The sequence below is a fragment of the Petaurus breviceps genome, unplaced genomic scaffold (assembly GCF_028583685.1).
Source record: "Petaurus breviceps papuanus isolate PSGF00001 unplaced genomic scaffold, PetGlider_PUasm1.0 90775, whole genome shotgun sequence".
NCBI lineage: Eukaryota > Metazoa > Chordata > Mammalia > Diprotodontia > Petauridae > Petaurus > Petaurus breviceps.
The window spans coordinates 12,238,758-12,263,023 of NW_027187342.1; the positions used below are offsets into that span (position 1 = coordinate 12,238,758).

Here is a 24,266-nt window from a genome sequence, read left to right on the forward strand (position 1 = left end):
TCTCTCTCTCTCTCTCTCTCTCTCTCTCTCTCTCTCTCTCTCTCTCTTTCTCCTTTCTCAATGACTTCAGTACTTAGATAAGTCTTTTTCACACAAATCTGACTTTGGAGAATCCAATATTTTAAATGACATCATTTCTAACACTCGACTCCAAATTCATCAACCACCCTCAACTTCCATGAATTTTACTTTCATTCTACCTTAATCAACCAGAGGATATCCTCTTTGGGAATATTCCCTAGATTGCAAATATCTTTGTGAATCAATGCTTCAATTCCTCCACAGCTGTGTCACTAAGCATAAATCAGGGACTTCTCTGTATTCTTGGCCTAGTGCAGAAGATCTTCTCATATTTGTTTTCTTTATTGGCATACTGCTCACTAACACAGTACGTAAAGAATTGCAACATTAGAGTCCAAATGTAATTGCTCTGTGCTCATTTATAGAAAAAATAATTTGTTATAGAAATTTTTCTTGTTTATTGTCCTTCCAGTTTCATCACTAAATGTCCTCAGGATGATCTAGTCTCAAACCAAATCTTCTATGAATTTAGTTTGTCCTCCACTAGTTCTCACTATGTTATGAAGTAATAAGATCTTCCACCATTTTCCTTAGGGTTATATAAATAAAATTAGATTTTTAAATCTGTATTCCTCTTGGTTGCCAAATCTAGCTGACTGAAATGGAGATCAGGTATTTTCTTTAGGCTCTTTTGCTCTCCTTCTTATAGCAATTGATTTATATTGGTCAAACTTCTTTAGGAAATGGTAACTGTACATTAATATTTGTTCTTTTATCCATTTTACATGGTGAACCACCTTAGTTAAATTGTATATCATATAGGTATGTCATTTTTAGAATGTCTCATATTTATTCTTCTTATAATCTGATATCAATTTTTATCTTTGTTCTATTGAATTAGTTATTCAAGAAGAATTGATTCAAAAATCATTCCCACATTAGGAACCAGTCATTGCTAGTCTATTAAAATATAATCAGTTTGACTTTCTGTGATGTTAGTTAGGGCTTGCCATGTACAGTGCTTCTTGACTCTCTTCCTAAAGAAAGCTTTCATACTACAGGGATATAAGACTCTAGAATATTCTATATGCTTTGGTCTTTCTTATTTCTTACATATGAATAATTTTTTCCCCAACATATTGTCTTCATTCTCCATTGTGCTCATCTTGAACTGAAGTCAATGATTATTTAAGTCTATTTTGACTTAATCTGAGGGTTTTATTGAAGTCTACATAGAATTACTCTTTTATCATCCTCTGCAATATATCTTGCAATAGCCTATACATATCTTCTTTTTGGTCATTTTGCAAATGCTTATAACTCTAAGTGACTTATGAAAGTTTTTGTTTTTTTGCTGTCTTTGGATGTATGATAAAACCCAATTCTTTGTTATTTTTGTTGTTGTTCAGTCATTTTTCAGTCATGTCCAACTCTTCATATCCTCATTTGGGGTTTCTTGGCAAAGACGCTGGAATGGTTTGTCATTTCCTTCTCCAATTCATTTTATAGATGAGGAAACTGAGGTAAACAAGATTAAATGACTTACCCTGGGTCACAAAGCTAGTAAGTGTCTAAGGCCAGATTTGAACCAGGAAGATGAGTCTTCCTGACTTCAGGCCTAGCATTCTATCTACTATGCCACAGAGCTACCCAACCTAACTCTACCAATTCCTTTCCTTGCCTTTCCAAGAAAAAACTATGAGGCATCCTTCTACTGATTTCAGCTTCCATTTGTTTTCTGGCTTCCCTCCTCCTCCTCATCTCATATCACTCAGACATTTCTTTCTGTTACATACTACTACACTCTGGTACTGGATGAAAAGGGGGCCCTTCCTGACAAAGCCAAACCTTCTGCAGGCATCATTCATCCTATTCCCTCTTTTTCTTATTTTTTACATCTAGTTTCTTCTTATTATATGTAAAATCATTTTAATATCCATTTTTAAAAATTTTGAGTTCCAAATTCTCTCTTCCTCCCCTAAGATGGTAAGCACTTTTATATAGGTTATAAATGTGCTGTCATGAAAAACATATTTCCTTATTAGTCATGTTGTGAAAGAAAATACAGACCTCTCCCTCTGCCACCCAAAAAAGTAAAAAATAACATGCTTAAATCAGCATTCAGGCGTCATCAGTTTTTTCTCTGGAGGTGGAAAGCATTTTTCATCATTAGTTCTTTGGCCTTGTTTTGGCTTTGTATTGCTGAGAATAGTTAACTAATTCACAGTCGATCACCATACAATATTGTTGTATACAAGGTTCTCCTGGGTGTCCTCATGCCATTTTGAATCAGTTCATATTAAGTCTTTCTACATTTTTCCGAAAGCATCCTGCTTGTTATTTCTTATAGCACGATAGTATTCCATCACAATCATATACCACAACTTGTTCAGCCATTCCTCAGTTGATGGGCATCCCCTTGATTTCCCATGTTTTTGCCACCACAAAAAGAGTTGCTACGAATATTTTTTTACAAAAAGGTCCTTTTCCATTTAAAAAAAAATCTCTTTGGGATACAGACCTATTAGTGCCATTGCTTAGTCAAAGAGTATTCATAGTTTTATAACCCTTTTAGCATAGTTCCAAATTGCCCTCCAGAATGGTTGGATCAGTTTACAACTCCACCGACAGTGCTTTAGTGTCCCAATTTTTCACAATTCCCATCTAATATTTGTCATTTTCCTTTTGTCATATTAGTCAATCTGAGAGATGTGAGGTAGTACCTCAGAGTTGTTTTAATTTGCATTTCTTTAATCAATAATGATTTATAATTTTTTTCATATGACTATAGGTAGTTTTTATTTTTTCATCTGGGGAATGTCTTGTATTCTTATTATAAATTTGACTCAGTTTTCTATATAGTTATGGAGGCTTTTATCAGAAAAACTTGTAAAAAAAAATCACCCCTACTGGGGTATGGAGATCCATCTTACCCTACTGGAAAGTCAGAGAGGGGATGGGGGAGGATATAGGAGATTGGGGAAGGGGTATTCAATGGAATTGCTGTTTTAGGGTGGTGAATTGGGGAAAGACGGGGAGAAAATCTGTAACTCAAAATCTTGTGGAAATGAATGTTGTAAACTAAAAATTTTTTTAAAAATCCTCCCTCTCTTCCCCATTTTTCTGCTTTTCTTCTAATCTTGGCTACATTGGTTTTATTAGTGAAAAACCTTTGTAATTTAATGCAGTTAAAACTAACCATTTTATATTTTGTAATGTTTTCTGTCTCTTGTTTGGTTCCTTATCATAAGATCTGATAGGCAAACTATTCAATGCTCTCCTGATTTGTTTATGCCATTACTCTTTCTGTCTAAATCATGTACCCATTTTGACCTTATCTTGGTAGATGGTATGGGAGGTTAGTCTATAACTAGTTTCTGCCAAATTAGTTTTCCCAGCAATTTTTGTCAAATAGTGAGTTCTTATCCCCCAAACTGTTTTATCCCCCAAACTTTGTGTTTATCAATCACTTTATTACTATGGTCATTACCTACTCTGTATTGTGTAGCCAATCTATTCCACTGATCCACCACTCTATCTCTTAGCTAGTGCCAGATAATTTTGATGATTACTGCTTTAGAATACAATTTGACATCTGCTATAACTAGGCTACTTTCCTTCACATTTTTTTTTTCATTAATTCACTGGATATTCTTGATGTTTTGTTCTTCCAGATGAATTCTGCTATTACTTTTTCTAGCTCTATAAAATAACTTTTGGTCATTTTGTATGGTGCTGAATATGTAAATTAATTTAGGTAGAGATGCCATTTTATTACATTGGCTCAGCCTACCTGTGAGCAATTAACATTTTTCCATTTGTTCAGATCTGACTTTATTTCTGTGAAAAGTGTTTTGTAACTGTATTCATATAGTTACTGGGTTTGTCTTTGAAGGTAGATTCCGAAGTATTTTATATTGTCTATAATTATTTTAAATGGAATTTCTCTTTCTATCTCTTCCTGCTGGGTTTTGTTGGTAGTACATAGAATTGCTGATGATTTGTGTGGGTTTATGTTATATCTCGCTACTTTGCTAAAGTTCTTAAATATTCCAACTAGATTTTTAGTTGATTCTCTAGAATTCTCCAAATATATCATCATATCATCTACAAAGAGTGAAAATTTGTTTCCTCACTGCCTATTCTAATTCCTTCAATTTTTTTTCCTCTTATTGCTATAGCAATAAAATAAAATTTCTGCTTTTCATTGTGAGGTTTTTATGTCCTGATTACATGGTCAACTTTTGGGTAGGCATTGTGTAAGATTGAGAAGAAGGTATATTCCTTCCTATTCCCATTCAATTTTCTCTAGGTTTATCTTACCTAACTTTTCTAAAATTCTATTCATCTCTTTAACTTCTTTCTTGTTTATTTTGTGGTTAGATTTCTGAAAAAGGAAAGTTGATGTCCCCTACTAGTATAGTTTTACTATTTTTTCCTGTAACTCATTTAACTATTCTTTTACAAATTCAATCTATCCACTCTTGACTTCTCCAGCAAATTGCTTTCTCTGTCATCCCCACTAGTTTATCTTCAAGCGATTCCTATCTACTGGCTCCTTTCTTGCTTTCTATAAATATGCTCATGTCTCCCCTATCCTATTTTAAAAAACAAAAACACCTCACTCAATCCTACCTTCCCTGTTGTCCTATATTTCTCTTCTACTTCCTGGCTAAATTTCTTGAGAAAATGGTCTACACAAAGTGCCTCCAATTCTCCTCTCATTCTCTTCTACACCTTTTGCAATCTGGCTTCAGACCTTATCATTCAACTTATTGGTAACCAAAATTACCAATAATCTCTTAAGTGCCAGATCAAATGACATTTTCTCAATATTTATCCTTCTTGACCTTTGTGCAGAATTTGACATTGTTGATAATCTCCTTCTTGATCAGGTTTTCAAAAGACTTCTTTCTACTGATTCCCCTCCTATCTGTCCCACTGCTCCTTCTCAGTATCTTTGTTTGCTTCTTCATCCATGTCATGGACATTAACTGTAGATATCTTTCAAGGCTCTCATCTAGGATCTTTCTCCTTCTCCCTCTATATTACCTCACTTGGTGATTTCATCATCTTCCATGGTTTCAGCTCTATGCTGATGATTCCCAGACCTATAAATCAAGTCCTTGTTTCTCTATTGAGCCTGACTTAACAAGCTGCTTTTTGGACATCTTCAAAAGGATTTTCTATAAGCATTTCTAACTCAACATGACTAAAAAGAACTAATCTTCTTTTTGCTGCCCATTGCTGCCCTCAGGATCACAACCTAGTTAGTATACATCTTTACAAACATTCAATCCCCATAATTTGATTTCTTGCCAAAGCTTATCATTTCTATCTATATCTCATGTAAATCCACTTCTCTTAATTCAGACAGTCACAATCCTAGTACAGGCCCTCATCACTTCTCATTTAGACTACTGTAGAAGCTTATGACTCATCTCCCTGCCTCAAGTCCCTCTCCACTCCAAACCATGCTCAACTCAGCCCCCAAAATGATTTTTAGAAAACAAAGGTCTGACTAAGTCACCTCCTACTAAATAAGCTCCATTCACTCCTTATTACCTTCCAGATAAAATATAAATACCTTCATTTGACATTTAAAGCTCTTCATAACCTAGCTTTTTCCTACCTTTCCAGCCTTCTTATAGTTTGATCACCTCTATTCAATCTGATTGGCTGTTGTTCCTCATTCTCAAAATGAGCCAAAATGATATCACTATGTCAGGGTCAAGGTACAGTTTATCTAACTATGGCTGATCAGACCAATATGAGCTCAGAAGGCTCTACCACAGGTCAGGCACAAATAGTCCACATGAACAATTGGAGCTGTGGGGATGACACGCTGGATGGTCCTTTGCAAGTATCTCCCATATCATGCAATTGATTACAAAGTTCTTCAGAGAAACCTTGAAAGTGTCCTTGTATCATTTCTCATGACCTCCATCTGAGCATTTGCCTTGGGTGAGTTCTCCATAAAATAGTCTCTTAGGTAAACATACATTTGGCATTCTACTGTGGCTGGCCAATCAGAGATGTACTCTCTACGGTAGGATGTAAATGCCTGGCAGTCCAGCTGGAGAAAGGATCTTACTATCTGGTACCTCATCTTGCCAGGTGATCTTCAGAATCTTCCTAAGAATTCAAATGCAAGCAATTCAGTTTCCTGACATGGCACTGGTAGATTGTCCAGGTTTCACAGATATACAACAATGAAATCAGTATAACAGCTCTGTAGACCTTCACTTTGGTGGGCAGCCTAATACTTCTTCTTTCCCACACTTTCTTTCAGAGTCTCCCAAACACTGAGCTAGCCCTGGTAATGCATACATCAACCTCATCATCTATGTGTACATCCCTGGAAAGTATGCTGCCCAGGTAGGTGAACTTATCCACAGCATTCAAAATTTCCCCATTTGCTGTAACTGATGGTTTTATGTATGGATAGTGTGGTGCTGGATGGTAGAAAATCACTATTTTCTTGGTGTTGTTAGGTAAAAATTAATATAAGCAGCAGAGAATCTATCCATACTTTGTTGCATCTCAGCCTCATAGGATGCACTGAGTGCACAAACATCTGTGAACACAAAATCATGGACCCATTCTCCTTCTACTTTAATCTTACCTTGCAGCCTTTTCAAGTTAAATAATTTACTATCAGTACAGCAGCTGACCTTGATGCCATTTTTTGTCCTTGTTGAAGGTGTCTGACAACATTGCTAAAAACATCATGCTAAAAAACATAGGAGCAAGTATACAGCCCTGCTTCACTTCATTGATGACTGGGAAAGTATGAGAGCATTATTCATTATCCAGAACCTGGGCAAGCATGCTATTATGAAACTGAAATACAATACTGATGAACTTCTAGAGGCAATAAAATTTTCCACAAGCCCTCACAACTGACAATATCAAAGGCCTTGGTCAGAACAATAAATATTATGTACAAACCTCTGTTCTGCTCCTAGCATTTTTCCTGGAGTTGTTGGGCAGCAAACACTACACTGATCATTCCTCAGCCCTTCCTGAAGCCACACTGACTCTCAGGTAGATGACCATCTTCCAGGTGAAGGAACAGCCTATTAAGGAGAATTCTGGCAAGAATCCTGCCAACAATGACTAAGAGAGAGTTTTCCCCTTTCTCTCTCCCCCATGATTGTCACAGGACAATCTATTTCTTTTACCTTTATAGAGATGGACAATGGAGGCATCCTTGGGCTCCTGGGGAATAACTGCCTCTTCTCATATAACCTGGAAAATTTCAGTCAGCCTTTAAATGACCAGTGGACTCCCTTTCTTGTAAATCTCAGCTGGAATAGAATCAGCACCAGGTGCTTTGCCACATGAGAGAAGCCTAATGGCATTCAAAACCTCTTCTTCAGTTGGGAGTTCAGCTAGAAAGGGATAGACTTCAACCTGGAGTATATGTGATCAATGGCTTCAGCACTGATTGATGATGGTCTGTTGAGAACACTATGAAAAAGTGTTCATTCCATCTCTTCAGGATCATGTCCTTATCACTAATCAATGTGGCTCCATCAGCACTGAGTAGTTGAAATGTGCCACATGTCTTTGGCCCATAAATAGATTTCAGTAAAAGTGCTTTGGATTTTTACTATCAGCATAAAACTGAATTTCATCTGCTTTCTTACTGACCAAGAAGTTTGCATTTCTCTGAGCTTCACTTGCACTTTACTTTTGACAGAGTCAAATGCTTGCTGCCTTCTTACAGCTGGATGAACTATTCTGTGGAGTTCTCATTTTTTTGTTTAGCAGCTTCTGAATTTCCCCATCATTTTTGTCAAACCAGTGTTGATGTTTGTGAATATTCTGGCCCATATGCATAAATTCTGGTGCTAACACAAAATCTCTGAAAGCTGCCCACTCCTTTTCTACTCCACTGTTGCCAACCATGTGTTGGCTCAGCTTTTCTTCCAAGTTAGCAAGGAACTCTTTCCACTCAGAAAAGCACTCTAATCTGTTAGCATTAAGTCTTCTGGTAGTCGTCTTGCCTTGGGGTTGCTGCTTTTGTTGAATGCAAATATTTAGCTTGGAGAGGATAAGTCTATGATCAGTCCAGCACTCTGTGCCACACATCACCTTTGTCACCCATATCCCATCTGTCTTTTCTTACAATGACAATCTATTTAATGTCAATGTTTGCTGCAAGGGTGCTTCCATGAAGTTTTGCTGCATTTGAGTAAATGGAAGACAGTGTTGGTGAGAAAAGGTCATGAGATACACAAATCTTCAGTAGTAAGTGACCATTGCTGTTTTCAGTTCCATTCCTCCCAAGGACTTCCTCTAATGCCTGGTCGTCTGAGCCTACTCAGGCATTAAAGTCAGAATTATAAGCTTGTCCTTTTTTGGCACATTGATGATGAAGGTCTCCAAGTTCTCATAAAATTCTCTTTGACTTCATCAGGGTTTGTCATGATGGGAGCATAGGCACTGATGATGGTGGCATGGCATTTTCTTACAACTGACAATTGCATTATCATGAGTCTCTCCTTCACTCCTTTTGGTAGGCATACAAGCTTGTTGACAAAGTTAGTTTTTATTACAAAACCTACACCAGCTTCACAGTGCTCCCCTTCAGGGCAGCAGCTCCAGAAAAACACGTATCCAGCTCCAACTTCGGTAAGCTAGCCTTCATTTGCCAGCCTTGTTTCACTCAGGGCTACTATTTGGATGTGATACCTGCTGAGTTCTCTTGCAACAAGAACTGTTAGTCTTTCAGGTCTACTGGATTTCTCGTAGTCCATAAGCATGTATACATTCTGAGTACTGATGCTGAGTAGAGTCATCTTTGCAAAAGTTTTTATACATTTTTTTGTGTTTCACCCACAAGGTGGGATCCCCACCTACTGCAGTAAGCAGGTCAGGGCTGGGTGAAGCAGACAATTTTTAGGGCATCTTTTCTAGCCCCTTCCTCACACCAGGAGGTGAGCAGTGTGGTCTTTAAAAAAGGCTGCTCAGACACCTATGTAACTTCCAAATTCTACTGCTACTTCAGTCCAGTCAGAAGATGACTCTATGGCCTGGGCCACCTGTTTGCAATGTTGTGACTACAGCTCCCAGTGTATCTGCACTTGCTACTTCATCACTTATCTGTCACCACAGGACTTCAAGGTAGGTAAAATGGCATGAGTGATGTCTTTTGGTTTGTGTATAAACTGGATTCAAGTGAGGCAGAGTTGTGGGAACTCATTAGCCCCACTCTTTCTTCCAGAGTCACTGGAGTTTAGTGGTAAGACAAAGTCAAGATAACTGGTGATGGCTCAGGATGCAATAAATGACACAGACATTTTCAATGTCCAGACACGCTCAATGCACTCCACAGCACCTGCTTCAGCTGCCTTCCCAGTCACTGGAACACATTGTTCTCATTTGTCCATTCTGCCAGGGGGAATCTTCATATGCTTGGGGCAGACATCTCTCTACCTCACTGAAGGGTGAGTTAACCTCAACCTGGTTTGGCCCACCTGCCAAAATGGTTTATCAGGGTGTGGCCACTGTGTATGCTACAGCTTCCTGGAGCCACAGATAAGAGCTGGGTGAATAAGATATACACACATCAAAGGTGGAAAGCAACCCTGAAATGGGCTTGGCAGCCCTCACACCAGAAGTACTAATCTTCCTTGAACACACTCTACCCAGGTGTTCAATCAACAGGGCAAGTAGGTGTGGCAGTAGATGGAGTGCTCACCTGGAGTCAAGAAAACCTGAGTTCAAGTCCGACCTCAGACATGTACTAGCTGTGTGACCCTGGGCAAGTTGCTTAACCCTGCCTGCCTCTGTTAAAGAAATGGCAAACCTGGGGTCAAAAAGAGTCAGACATGACTGACATGACTGAACAGTAATTCTATCTACAATCCAGCTACCCTAGCCTACCCTGCAGTTCTCTGAATATGACACTCCATGCCTTTGCTCTGACTGTCCTCCATACCTAGAACACTCTCCCTCCTCACTTCTTAGTTTTGACTTTCTTAAGACTCAGATCAAATCCCACCTATTCCAGGAGGCCTTTGGGTCTACCAGCTGTTAATGCCTTCCCCTCTCAGGGTCCTATTGATGCACTCTGTACATGTCTTATAATCTACCTAGTTGTTTATATGATGTCTCCACCATTGGAATATAAGTTCCTTGAGGGCAGGGACTATGATTCTGTCTTCTTTGTATCCCCAGTTTTTAGTACACTAGTGTGTGTTTAACAAATGCTTATCAATTTGACTTGGTTTCAGTTATAATGGAATATGAAGATATTATTCAGTTCCTCTACTTGTATAACCACTAAATAAATGTCTCACATTTATAGAATCAACAGTTAGATTAGTGTTTATAGACAGTCTGGAAACAGTTTCTTTTCAGCTTATTCCTCCTTTTCCCACAATCCTGCTACCTTCAAAGAGCTGCATACAGGTGAGACATTTTGTATTTTTCTTTTATTTCTTTGGTTGCCATAGCCAAAGAATTCATAACTAAGTGGCCAACCTACTGGGAATGAGCTTCTCAGTATTTAGTCATGCTGGGCACTGGAAAGAAAATCTAGTCCTCATGTCATGGTCTCTGCAGATTAAATAGGATCCAACAGAGATTGTGCTCCACTGCTTCAGATTTTGAGAAGTCAGGGTTACTTCCACATCAAAGTAAGACACTGGAATAGGACTCTGGGCACTCTCATAAAAATCTCTATTCAGGTGCCCCCATGCTAGTTCAAGCCCTTACTGTCTCTTACCTAGTCCAATATGATACCCCAGATTGGCCTTTCTGCCTCTGTTGTCTCCCGTCTCCAAACTGTTCTTAATGATGCTGACAAAATATTCTTCCTAATGTATAAGGCTGACCATGTCTGTTCCCTAGTCATAAATCCTTCAGTGGTTCCCTATTGCATTTAGGATAAAATATATTAATCTTAGCCTACCTGATAGTGAAGATCCTCCCTCACATACTTTCAGTTTCAGTTAAACAGCACTGTATCTGTTCTCCCAGTTTGACGTACTTCTGGGCATTTGTGTAGACTTGGATTACATTCCCTTCTTAATTCTACCTAACATAATACTTCTCTTTCAACGTTCAAAGCAAATATCACCTCCTTTTAGAAGCCTCCCCTCATGTCCTCAGCTGAAATTTTATTTTTTGAAATAAATGTCCTTTTAAAAATATACATAGCTTTCTTTCACTTCTGAATGACTCTCCCCAACCCACAGAAAATTATTTTGCAACAAAATAGTACAGTTAAGTGGGGAAAAATCAAACAAGTGGATGTGTCTGATACCTGAGGGAGGCATGTTTCATCAGCAGTACACTTGGGCACTACATACCTCAGAGCTCTGACATCTTCTGATATTGTTTTCTATTATATTATTGTGGTTACTCCTCAAGTTTCCCTGGAGCACTTTGTCTGGATCTTTCCTTTGCCGCCATCAGCTCTAACTCATATTATACTTCTTATTTGTTTATATATTGTATTCCCTGAGTACATGGAATTCCTTGAGGGCAGATACTGTATCATTTTTTTGTCTTTGTATCTCTAGTTCCTACCAAAATGCCTAGCACGTATTAGGCACTAAATAAATATTGTTGAAAAATATTTATAGCAGCTTTTTGGTGGTGGCCAAGAACTGGAAATCAAGGGAATGCCCATCAAGGGGAATGGCTAAACAAGTTGTCGTATATGAATGTAATGGAATACTATTGTACTATAAGAAATGATGAATAAGAGGACTTCAGAGAAACCTGGAAAGGCTTATATGAACTGATACTTAGTGAAGGGAACAGAATCAGGAGAACATTGTACACACTAACAGCCACAGTGTTCAATGACTGATTTTGATAGACTTAGCCCTTCTCAGAAATGTGAGGAACTAAATAAAATAATTCCAAAGGACACATGATGGAAAATGCTAGTCACATCTAGAGAAAGACCTAGGAGCTGGAATGAAGAACAAAGTAGACTATTTTCTTTTCTGTTTTGTTTTATTTTTTTTCTCCTTTCTCATGGTTTTCCCCATTCATTATAATTCTCCTATGCAACATGAAAATAAAATAAAATACAGGAATGTATATTTTCAGGGAAAAAATGTTGCTGAATTTGTTGAAGGTCCATGACAACTTTTAAGATTCCACAAGTCTAACTAAGAGAATGACTAAATGCTTGAGCAGACTTCCCTCCGCAATCTCTGCTATGTCTTAATTTGGCAAGTGATTTTCATTCCGATTTGGTCCTACCCTCAGGAAGGCAGTGTGACAACATGAAGAATGTTAGTCAAGGCCAGGAAATGAAGGGTTTTTTCATCCATGACTCTGCCACTGATTCAATGTGTGATCTTAGACAAGCTACAACATCTCTGAGGCTAGGTGTAATCACTTTTAATTAACTTATGTAAGGAAAGTGTTATGCAAATACAAATGATACATCACCATGCAACATCCTGAAGTTGCTGCCAAATGACTTATTAAATGTAAAATACGTTTAAACAAGTCTATGGTATGAACTCTATAGAACTCTACAAGTCAAATCTGGAAAATAATACCAGAGACTTTTGTGAACTTTTTAGGTAGAAACTGAGGTAATCAAAAGGTGATAAAAACCCAATCACTAAGTAGGATCTCTGACAGGCTGGTTTTATTTGATTGAAAAGTTGGGGACCCAAATTTTGTACAATCTATTTTAGAACAATTTATTACCTTTAAGATATAGGATCTCAGAGGATAATTAATATGATCTCTACATCCAGCCCAAACCTCAAAAGCTACAGTCTCTCATAGCCAACTATCTCTTGGACATTAATATCTGAATGCCCCACGGACATTTCAAACCCAATATGTACAAAACATGTACAAACTTACTCATTCCTGTCAAAATACCACCATCCTGCCCATGCTGGAAAGAGAAGTTATCACCTTCAACCTCTCACTCACAGTCACCCAACACATCCAATCTGTTGCCAATTCTTGTTTTTACCCTCACAACATCTCTCATGTATATCCTATTTTCTTCATTCACATTGCTACCATCTTTTTGTAGGCTCTCATAGCCTTGTGCCTATACTAATACAATAGCTGGTCTCCATGCTTGAAGTCTCTTTTCACTTCAATCAATCCTATACTCAGCTGTCTAAGTGATTTTCCTAAGGTTTAGGTCTGACCATGCCACCCTTCCTGCTCAATTATGTCTAGAGGCTCCCTCTTACCCTTAGGTTCAAATATGAAATCCTGTTTGGCTTTTAAAGTCCTTTAAAACCTGCTCCTTCCTATTCTTGCAGTTTTCTTACACTTTCTTCCAGGTATTTTACAATCTAGGGACACTGGTCTCTGCTGATCCTTGAACACCATATTCCATCTCTCAATTCTGCCGTTTCACCAGCTGTTACACCTAGAATGCTCACCCTCCTCACCTCTACCTCCTGGTTTCCCTCAAGATTCAGTTCAAGTCTCACCTTCTGCAGGTGTAATTCTGTTCCTTCTTCCCTACCCTCTAACACAGTTAATGCCTTCCCTTTGGTATTACCCTGCATTTGCAATGTATATATCTTAAGTGTATAATTTTTTGCTCTTATTTCCCTCACTAGAATGTAAGCTTTTTAAAGGCAAGGATCTTATTTTTGCCTTTCTTGGAATTCCTACTACTTAGCACAGTGCTTGTGAAATAGTAAACATCAAATGAGTACTTGCTGACTGAGGACCCAGTAGAAAGAACACAAGTCTGAGAATCAGATGATCTCAGTTACATTACTTGACTATATGATTAACTTTTTTGATCTTAAGTAATTTAACCTCCCCAGGCATCAGTTTCCTTATCTGTAAAACCGAGAAAATAACTCCTCTATATATTTCATAAGGTTACCATGAAGAAGGAATGAGATAGTAAAAAGGGAAACACTTTGAAAAGCTAAAAGGATTAAACAAATATAAGATACTATTATATTATTTGAATCTTTGTTGCAGGAAGACTAAGGGAAGATATAAAAAGAACCAAAGTTCCTTTGTCTCTTTCAGGTTTCCTTTTTTCATCATAAATCTAAGTATACAGCCACCAACATACACATCAACCCACAAAATCTACAGATTCACCTATATACAACCTCACTTTGCATTATTGGTCAGTCATATTGTACATGAACCAGCTATAATCAAATTTCCATATTTAATATCCACAGAAAGAATATTTTCATACTACCACTCATTTGTATATGTTTTTCCCTCTCCTCCTATTACTAGCTATAGTGTAGGTTTAAAAAAAATCCAACTTTGCCTTGGTAGTCAAAGCAGGAAGTCAAGGTAGAAGGTTGCAGAAAGAAAAAAAAGGAATTTTTATGGAATTTTCAGAAATTCACTCCAAAGTTAAGAAATGAGGAACAGTTTCTTTATAAATATCATCTAAGAATTCAACTGGCCTTTCTCCTAGGTATCTCTTAAAAGTAAAATTCTGAAAAAAAAAAATTCCACCCAGGAACCTTTCCTTCAATAGTAAACAAACCATTACTGCAATGGCCAAATACTCTCACAAAAATCTTTAGAAATAAGCTGAAAAGAGGTCAGTGACTATGTAAATTCCTTAATACTCAGTGTTACACTTTCTAATTCAATACCTCTTCTCATTCAGAGAGGTGCAGGAATACCTAAATTAATGTCTCCAATTATGAGCTATTAGTAGTTTTACCCAAAGAACTTTTAATAAAAACAAACTAGCTATTCTAATAAATATTATTCCTTTATCACACAGCAGATTTGCTCTTGAGAACATCAGAAATTAAAAATCAGTTAAATTGTGTGAGTTCCTTTAAATTGACAACATACAAAATTATAATGCTGTACTCTATTTTTTTTTCTATTACAGTGGCCTGAAGTTATGAAATAATTAGCTCTGATTCTTACTTTCTAAATTCCTGCCTTCTGTTGCTCTAACTTCCAATTCCATTACCCACCTACCTGGCTCAATAGGAAATTAATATTTATGATCTTATATACTATATAATCAAAACTGGCAAAGTATTTTAAAATTACATTTGCATCCATTCAAGAATGAATAGCTTTTTTTAAAGAACTGATTGAATTCTGATTGTTGCTCACATGTCAAAGAATATATATATTTAAGATATCTACAACAATTTCAATTATGTACAAGAGGTTCATGTTATTCTGTGTTTGATTTTTACAGAAAATTTTCACAAAAGAAAAAAAGTGAAACAGAGGTTCAGATTCATGTAGTTATCCTGTTTTAGAACAAAAATATCCCCCTATTCTATTCCTTTATAATTAAGCTTTAATAAAAGAAAAGATCTGGTTAGAAAGTCAATTGGAGTTCATCACCATCATGGCTACCAAAGTCAGAACTGATGATCTCGTCTGGAAGGGCCCAAAAGGAGAATTTAGTTCTTACGCAGAAGTCCAAGTTGAACAATGAATAATAGTTGATGGAGCTTGTCAACAGGAAAAAAGACCTTGATTATTTGGCCTAGTGAAGAACACATAACTAGATTTGTCACGGAGAACTGAGCTCTAGTTAGAACAATAGTAGAGTGAAGTTAAGAGAAAGGGAAGGGGAAGAGAATAAATGCATACTTATATAGTGCCTACTATGTGCCAGGCATGTACTGGGTACTTTAAAAAAAATATTACCTCATTTGAAAATTATCTCACTTTGAAAAGTATTTGAGTGCTAGGATAGATTGCTGCCTCTGACATTCAAGTACGCTGGGCAAGCTTCCTCAGCTACAGCTTACTCATATGTAACATAAGGAGGATAATCTACCCAGCGAGTTGCTGGTATGAAAGTGCTTTGTAAATTATAAGATGCTTTAAGGGTATGAATTGTTGGGGGTGGCTCTTTAACAAAAAGTCTTTTGAGACTTTTAAGACTCACAAAAAGCCTTTTAAGAAACTGCATGATATATTAGGAAAAAAACAAAACAAAACCCAACAACACAGGACTTGGTGTCAAGAGAGACTTCCAGCTCTTAAACTGACTAGCTGTGTAACCCAGGGCAAGTTACCTATTCTCTCACAGACTAAGTTTCCTAATCTGTAAAATACTAAAATTGATACTTGTACTACCTATCTCACAGGATTATTGTAAACCAGTTATTGTAAAACAATATAAACCCAAGTTCCTTTTACTAGTACCAGTATTTCTGCTACATAGCTGGACCTGTCAGGCCTGATCTATTAAATGGTCATGGTCCCACGTATTCTACTGACTTGCTGTTGATACAATAATGCTAAATAGATGTGAAAAGGTTTTGTAAAAGTAAATATTGCTATAGGAACACAAAACATTATTTATGCTATTTAACAGGTGCAGGTAAAGAAAAAATGAAAAGAACAACTAATCCTGGCCAAGTATCCATAGAAAAAAATATACATTAGAGGAGACATAATTGTGAGTGAATGTACTGGTGATCAATTGCCAGGTTATCTGAAACTGTGAAGGTAGAAAAATCTTAGACCTTGTTATGACACAGAAAGGTGACTAATAAAATTAATTAATCAACCAATCGACTAACATTTATTAAGGCTTACTATGGGCCAGGCACTGTGCTGTGGTTATGAAAAAAAAAACTGACAGTTCCTGTCCTCAAAGAGTTTCTGTCCTAATGGGGGAGTCAGCACGATGCAGAGTAGATGAAAGACAGACTTAGAGGAGAAGGTACTAGATCTTCAGGGATGAGGAAAGGACTCCTGCAGAAGGCAGCATCTGAGCTGAGTCTTGAAGGAAGTCAGGGATTCTAAGAGCTAGAGGTGAGGAGGAAGAGCATTTCAGGGATGGGGGAAGGGAGGGAAACACTAGTGTAAAAGTCCAGAGACAAGAAATGTATGCTGTATGTGGAGAACAATAAATAGGCCAGGTAGGATGGATCACAGGAAGAAGAATAGTGGATAAGAAGATCGGAAAGATATGAAAGGGAAAGCTGGGAACAGCTTTAAGTGTTGAAGAAAAAGTTTTTGTTTGATCCTTGAGGTATCAGGGAGCCACTGGTGTTTATCAAATAGGGGGTGACATGGTCAGATTTTCACTTCAGGAAAACCACTTTGGCAGCTATATAAAAGATGTAATGGAGGCAGGGTGGGAGATGGAATTGAGACAGGGAGACCAAAATTATGAAGCAATTAGAATAGTACAGGTAAGAAGCAAGGAGGGCTAAAGCTATGGCTGTATGAATGGAGAGTAGAAGGGAAAGTATAGAAGAAATGTGGAGGTAAAAAGGAAAAGACTGGCTACGGGGTGAGTAAGAGGTAGGAGCTAAGGATGACAAAAAGGTTACAAAACAAAGAGACTAGAAGGATGGTGATCCCTTCAAAAGGAATAGGAAAGTTCAGAATAGGAGAGAGGAACTTTTGCGGGGTGGGGTAGAGATAATGAGTTATGTTTTGGACATATTGAGTTTGAAATGAGACTAGAGTTGGGATTGCCACAGAAATCTGAGAATCATCAGCAGATGATTCAGTTCAGATAACTGAATCAAACTAAAAAGACACCCACAGTTAGTAGACATGACATGGATGAAGGTCCAGCAAAGAAGAATGGGAATGGTTGGCCAGTTAGGTAGAAGGGAAACCCAAAGAAAGCAATGGCATAAAAAAAGAGAAAAATCAGAAGGTGATCAACTTATCACCTGCTGTTAGAGGTCAAGAAGAATGAAAGCCTATTGGGTTTGGTACTTAAACACTGGTAACTTTGAAAAGAACTATTTCAGTTGAATGATGAGATCTGAAGCTAGACTACAGGGAATTTAAAAGGGAGGAGGAAAAGTAGAAATAGGGACACCTATTTATAATTTTAAAAAAATTAGAGAATGGAGAAAAGCAAGTAGAATGATAGTTACTAGGGATGGTGGGGTCTAGGCTTTTTAAGGTTAGGGAAGATATATCGATGTTTGTAGGTAGCAAGGAAGGAACCAGTAGGGAGAGATTAAAGATTAGAGAGATGGTAGGGATGTCAGTGATAGCAATCTAATGAAGATAAGAGGGAAGAGGATGATGGGCACAGGTAAAGAGGAAGGATATCAATAAGCTATACACTGTCTCGGGATGGTGAAGGATCTCAAGTCCATGCCAAAGAAAGATTGATTCAGACACCAAGTAGGTTCAGTCTGGGTTAGAGAACATGAGTCTTCAAGCATTCTGAAGGATGGTCACTTGGAGGGAGGATTAGGTTTGCTCTGTGTGGCTCCAGAGAGCAGAATTAGGTGGGCATTGCAGAATGGCAGTTTCAGGCTTAATGTAAAGGAAAACTTCTTAATAATCAGAGCTATTCCAAAGTGGGATGGGCTACCTTGAGAAGTCGTGGATTTCCCTACATCAAAGATCTTCAAGATAACATTTAAGGACCACAGTTCTAGAACTAGAAATGCCCCCCTTCCAATCTAGGCTAATCTCCCCATTTTGCAGAAGAGGAAACACTTGACCCAGAGAAAGGTCAAGTGACTTGCTCAAGACTGTAAATTAGTAGGTGGCAGAGGGGGGATTTGAACCCAGATCTCTAAAGCATGATGTATAAAATGTTTGAGAGACATAGTTTATGAGTAATCATTTTCTTAATCATGCTAGCAATAATTAATAAAAGGGTCAGGGACACTCTTGATTGTCAAACACCCCTCATGGAACCCACTCAATGCTTATATGCCCTTGGAAGAGTGGCTGTTCCTGAGGGTGACAATCAACTCTGACTGATTAACAATTAATGAGAAGAATGAATATTATAATGAGAGGTGAACATATTTTAATGAGGGGCAGTGGGGAGGCATCTGATGTCTTGGACAAAGAGATTTATCTCTTATCCAAACTACACCCTGCCCCTTCTCCTAGGGCAATCTAGACAAAAGGGGGTCCCCACCTCTGCTCAGACCTGGCTGAGTGAAACACAATGAAAGGGAATTCATCTTAGTTTAAATTCCTTGTAAGGCTCTCTAGTTGGGTTGGGTAACAATTCCAAGATTTCATCTCATTCTCTGCCATGACCTTCAGAGAACTAACCTTTGACCTAATCTCCATATGAGGAAGAGAAAAAATCCTGGATCTCCCCAATATTTGGTTATTGAATAATCATTTCTCTCAGGAGCTAATGTTCTTTCCACTATATCACACATGTCATGGAGGAGAATCTAGTCCAGGTATTAGCTGGACTGAAATTCTGCAATTCTGTGACACATAAATAAATTTTAAAGATAAAACAAAACAAAATAAAGAGGCATGTTTTGGCAAGTAGAAGGGTCACTTCTTTGATTAAAGACAGACTTAAAAGTAAGAGATATTGGGGGATGATGTCAGAGGGATGTGAGATGAGGAGGGGAAAAGAGGGAGTTCTTGGTAAATAGCCTCAATTTTTTCAGTGAAGTATGAGGTGAAGTCTTAGCTGAGAGGGTAAGGGAGAAGGTGCTTTGTGCAGTTTGAGGAAAGATGTTTTAAAACAATCATCTTTAAGAGTGGGATAGAGAACTGATTATGGAGGAGTAGTATTCCCTTTCTGCAATGAAGTTCTAGTTACAATGATATGTTAAGTTAACATTTATATGATACTTCAAAGTTTGTGAAGCACTTTATGTGATATCTCATTTTATCCTCACAAAAATCCTGGGAGATATTATTATTTCTATTTTACAGATGAAAAAATGTAGGTACAAATTAAGGAACTATACATTTTTAGTGGACCCAGTCAGCATGATTTCATAACTTCCTCTACCACTGTTCGTTCAGTAGCATGTGAGTAGGAGCAAAGGAAGCAGATGTGGGAGTAGTCTAGGGTTAGGATTTGGCAAGTAATGAGTAGTAATAAAAGAAGTGGGGCAAGGAATTTGAGGGAAGATGATAGGATAGAAACAAACCAGTTACTGAGTCAAGATTAGCATGTAGCCAATATAGAAGTAATAACTTTCGGAAAGTACTAAGGGTTGGAGAGAGTGGAAGTCATAGTAAGGATAAATAGGGTAGGGGATTATTAGGTGTAGGTCAGTAACTATTCACCTATATGCCTCACAAAATATTTATGAGAATAATCTACACAAATATCAAGGGCATCCTTCTTAAAGGTATAAGAAGTGAATAGGTAGGCTTTCACAAATGATATTTTACAGCAGACTTGCCATCATATAAATGATGGCAAACAGGTAGAGAACTCATGATTCTACTGTACCTGTTGTTTGCTGACTATTAAAAAGTATTTGATTCAGTCAAGCAAAACATCATCTCAGAGGCTCTCTCCAAAAAAGGTGTCTTCCTTCCATATGGCAAAATCATAGACTTTGCTACCACATCCCAGGTTGCTTTCTCACTTTGGAAATTCCTCAAGGCCTGTGGCCCTCTTCTCCTGGAACTTCCCTCAGCTCCTTTGGTCTTGTCAACCTGGAACTTCCCTCCGAACCTGTGGAAAAGCCCTTTGCCATGTCAGCCCCTAATCCCATCCATTCCTCCTGGAGTCTCCATTTTGGGAAGCTCTTGTCCAGTCCCACCAAAAATCCTCTACAGAGGGACTACCCAACATACTGCATAGAAAAGCCATTCATATGAGCACTTAAAGTTGTATTTTGTTTTTAAAAGCAATTGGGGTTAAGTAACTTGCTCAAGGTTACACAGCCAGTTATTTTGTGTAGGTGTTAAGTATCTGAGGCCAGAACCGATCCCAGGTCTCCCGACTCCGGGGCCAGTGCTCTTACTAAATGCACCACCGGACCACACCAGCACTTAAAGTTTTGATGGTAATGATGACTGAGATACAAAACAAAATTAATGCAAAGAGGTACCACAAAAAAAGAATGTGACAAATCTATTAAAATTTCCTTGTTCCAAAATAATTCTCCAATTCCCTCAAAAAAAAAAAAAATCTTTTACTTGACAAGACTCCCTTGCAAGGAAACACATATTTGGCTGTAGTTCTTATCTTTCAAAACCAGTATAAAACAAGAGTAGAAATACAAGGATACCAAAATGCTGTATCTAAACCTAAAAGACACTTTCCTTTTTGTTACTAAACCTATCATAACTGATCTCAAATATTCTGTTAGTAGCAGAAAAAAATAAACAATTTTGAGAAATCTACTGTCAGGTACTGGTTACATCATAATCAAGCCAGAAAAATCAGCCCATTTATGACCAGGTTTCCAACTTCCTGAACCATCCTTTGAATGTTTTGAATTTAGCAATATATGAAAGATTTTGAAAGATTTTCTAGTTACTATGACTCATGATTTCTAAGCCTAAAATTTAGTGAGCAATTTTATTCATTTGACTCACTCTCCCTTAAGACTATCAAGGTATCTATAAATTTACCATGTCTATTACTATTTAGGTTTTTTTTTTTTTTTTTTTCAAAAAGATGATTAGGGGCGGCCAGGTAGCACAGTGAGTAAGAGCACCGGCTCCAGTGTCGGGATGACCTGGAGATCGAATCTCGGGCTCAGATACTCAGCACCACACCCAGAAATAACTGGCCGTGTAACCTTGAGCAAGTTACTTAACCCCAATTACTTAAAATAAATAAATAAATGCTTGTCTTTATAAAAAAAAAAGGTGATTATTCTCAAGCAGTTCTGAAAGACAAAAAGGTTCCCTTTCATTTTCTTAATTCTACGATCAACAGGAAAAGATTTAGAACTTCAACTCATATACCTGACTTCATTAAAACTAAATGGTCTTTTAATATTGGATGCCTCTTTATATTTTAAAAGTTATTGATGTTAATATTTAGCACACTCTTTGGAGTATTAAGACAAGCTATTTGTTATCTATGATCTTCAATTAGAATTCAATTTCAGGGAAAATAACATCATGACCTATGGTGTCATTAAAACCTTCATATTTTTAATTTGAAAGATGGCCCTCAAATAATTTACAAAAGCTCCCATTCCAAGTTAGACAGTCTATTGCTAACATAATACTTGTTCATCCTTTATTTTCGAAGAGAACCAACGACATTAACAAATAACATTACAGGATATTCTACTTTATAATATCAATAATATAAAGTTGATAATATCAACTTTATTTTCCTTGCATTATTGGATTCCCATGTCACAGTGAATTTCTGTTACTGGTTAAAAAAACAACCACCCACAGGTTTGGGGTGGCTAGGTGGTGTAGTGAAAAGAGCACCAGCCCTGGAGTCAGGAGGACTGGAGTGCAAATCCAGCTTCAGACACTTAACACTTTGTTATGGGAATGGGAATTTAAGATCTTCCCTTCCCCTAGGCCCTTTGATAGGCTTAAGTGACTCTGAGAACCTTCCTTGATTTGAAAATACACCCCTACTAGGCTGAAAGTGGTCACATGGAACCTGTGGTGGGAGGCTTGGTTTTCAGGAATGCCCACACCTTGGTGCTGTGTGATTGGGCAGTGGGTCAAGAGGGTTGTGACATTATTTGAGCCAGGAGAAGGCAATATATACCCTGATGTGAGATTTTATTTTGGGGCTCACCTTGATAAGTGTTGTGTGATTTGACCAGATGAGACTCCAGGCAGCCACTGAGCCCCCTGGCTTTGAAAACCCAGATGTTGGTGTTTTCCTCGCTGGTAACTGTGACTAGGTATGGATGTAATGGTCAGACAGTTGGAAGCCTGTCTGCTTGATCTGTTTCTCTGTCTTCTTGTAACTTCTGCTTGTAAATTCTGTCTGTATACTCTGAAGTTTGGGGTGCTGACTTTTTCTCCTGAACTAGGTAAATGATGCGTTTGATTGATTAAAGCAAGATTGTTAACCCATTCTGAGTTGCTTTCCTTTAGAAAAGCAGATCTAAGAACCTGTGTTGCAGCCACTCTGGGGAGGCTAGGGTGCTTGCTGTTACACACTTACTAGTCGTGTGACCTCAGACAAGTCCCTTAACACCAATTGCCCTGCCTTCCCCCCCTCCAAAAAAACCAAACTAACAACAACCTACAGGGTTAATGTACAATAGATAATGGATTTACTATCCAGGTGTTATCTGCTAATAAGATTCCTCATTACTCAACTGTGTTAGTTGCACAGACAGTATTCTTGTTTCATGCTGTTCCATGACTCATAAGAAAGGAATTGCTCATGGGTGGGGCATATCTTCTGAAGTGACAATGACATGATACAAGCAGCAGAATCAGTTAACAGCAGTAGCTCCATGGGCTTGATAAAAATCATTCAGTATGAAAATTTAAAATTAGTCAGGGTCTAATTTAGCAGACCCAAAATGCCAGAAATAAACTTGAGCATTCCTTCTCCTGGACTGATTACATACTACTTTGTACGTAAGAACCGGATACTAAGGAGATAATGTGGTTGGTTTCCATTTTAGTAATACTGTACACCCAAGCTTATGATATACACCTAGAATAACATACTACACAAGAAAAATGCTGATTCATATTAGTATTTAAACCTGAGGTTCCTGACCTTGTCAATATGAGGAACTAACTACTTTTGATTTTCCAAACCTTATGAGTCTGCTAGTCACTCAAAAAGCATTTATAAAGCACTTATTATGTGATGGACACTGTGCTCAGCACTGGAGATGCAGTGAAAGTAAAAAAAAAAAAAGCCAGTGGCTACCCCTAAGGAGTTCACGTTCTAATGGAGGAAGCAACAGGTAAATAACCAGGCATGTACAAGATACTGACAGAGTAGATGGAAAGTAATCTGAGAGGGGAAGGCATTGGTAGCTGAGGGGAAAGGGAAGAAGATGGGATTTGAGGTAAGTTTCAAAAGGAGGCCAGGGAAACTCAGGGACAAGAGTTGAGAGGGGGGAGCATTCCAGGCAAGGGGGATACAAAGGTACAGAGATGAGAGATGGAGAGCTATGTTTAAGGAACTGCAATCTGAACTGGATTTGAGTACACATAAGGAAATAAAGCACAAGAAGAAAGGAGAGGTAGGAAGGGGCCAGGTTAGAAGAACTTTAAACTTTACATTTTATCTTGGAGACAATATGGAGCCCCCTGAAGCACTCTAAGCAGGGTCTGGCCTATGTTTTAGAAAAAAATCACTTTGAAAGCTAAGTGGAGGATGGGTTGAGTGGGGAGAGGCTTGAGGCATGGAGACCCAGTTACAAGGCTACTGCAAGAGTCTAAGTGAGAGGAGATAAGGGCCTCAACTAGGGATGTGGCTGTGAGAGCAGAAAGAGGAGGCTGTGTATGAGAGATACAGTGAAGGTAGAATGGACATAATTTGGGCAACGGGTTGGATATGTGGGGCAAACGAGGGTGAAGAGTCCAGGATAATGACTGGTTTGCACACCTAGGTGACTGGGAGAATGGTAGCACCCTTTATAGCAACAGGAAAGTTA

General features: G+C 38.0%; 1 protein-coding gene and 1 long non-coding RNA gene across 4 annotated transcripts in view; one reads left to right on the forward strand and one right to left on the reverse strand.

The window, feature by feature from the left end:
• Positions 1–6,971, forward strand: part of LOC138146874 (uncharacterized) — a 10,420-nt gene extending 3,449 nt beyond the window's left edge. The window contains exons 2-3 of the long non-coding RNA XR_011164626.1: positions 6,314–6,399; positions 6,725–6,971. This is a non-coding gene — a long non-coding RNA (uncharacterized lncRNA). The remainder of the gene's footprint in view (positions 1–6,313; positions 6,400–6,724) is intronic.
• COMMD1 (copper metabolism domain containing 1) overlaps positions 1–24,266 on the reverse strand; it is a 274,646-nt gene that overhangs the window by 98,818 nt on the left and 151,562 nt on the right. The gene's annotated exons all lie outside the window — the stretch shown is intronic.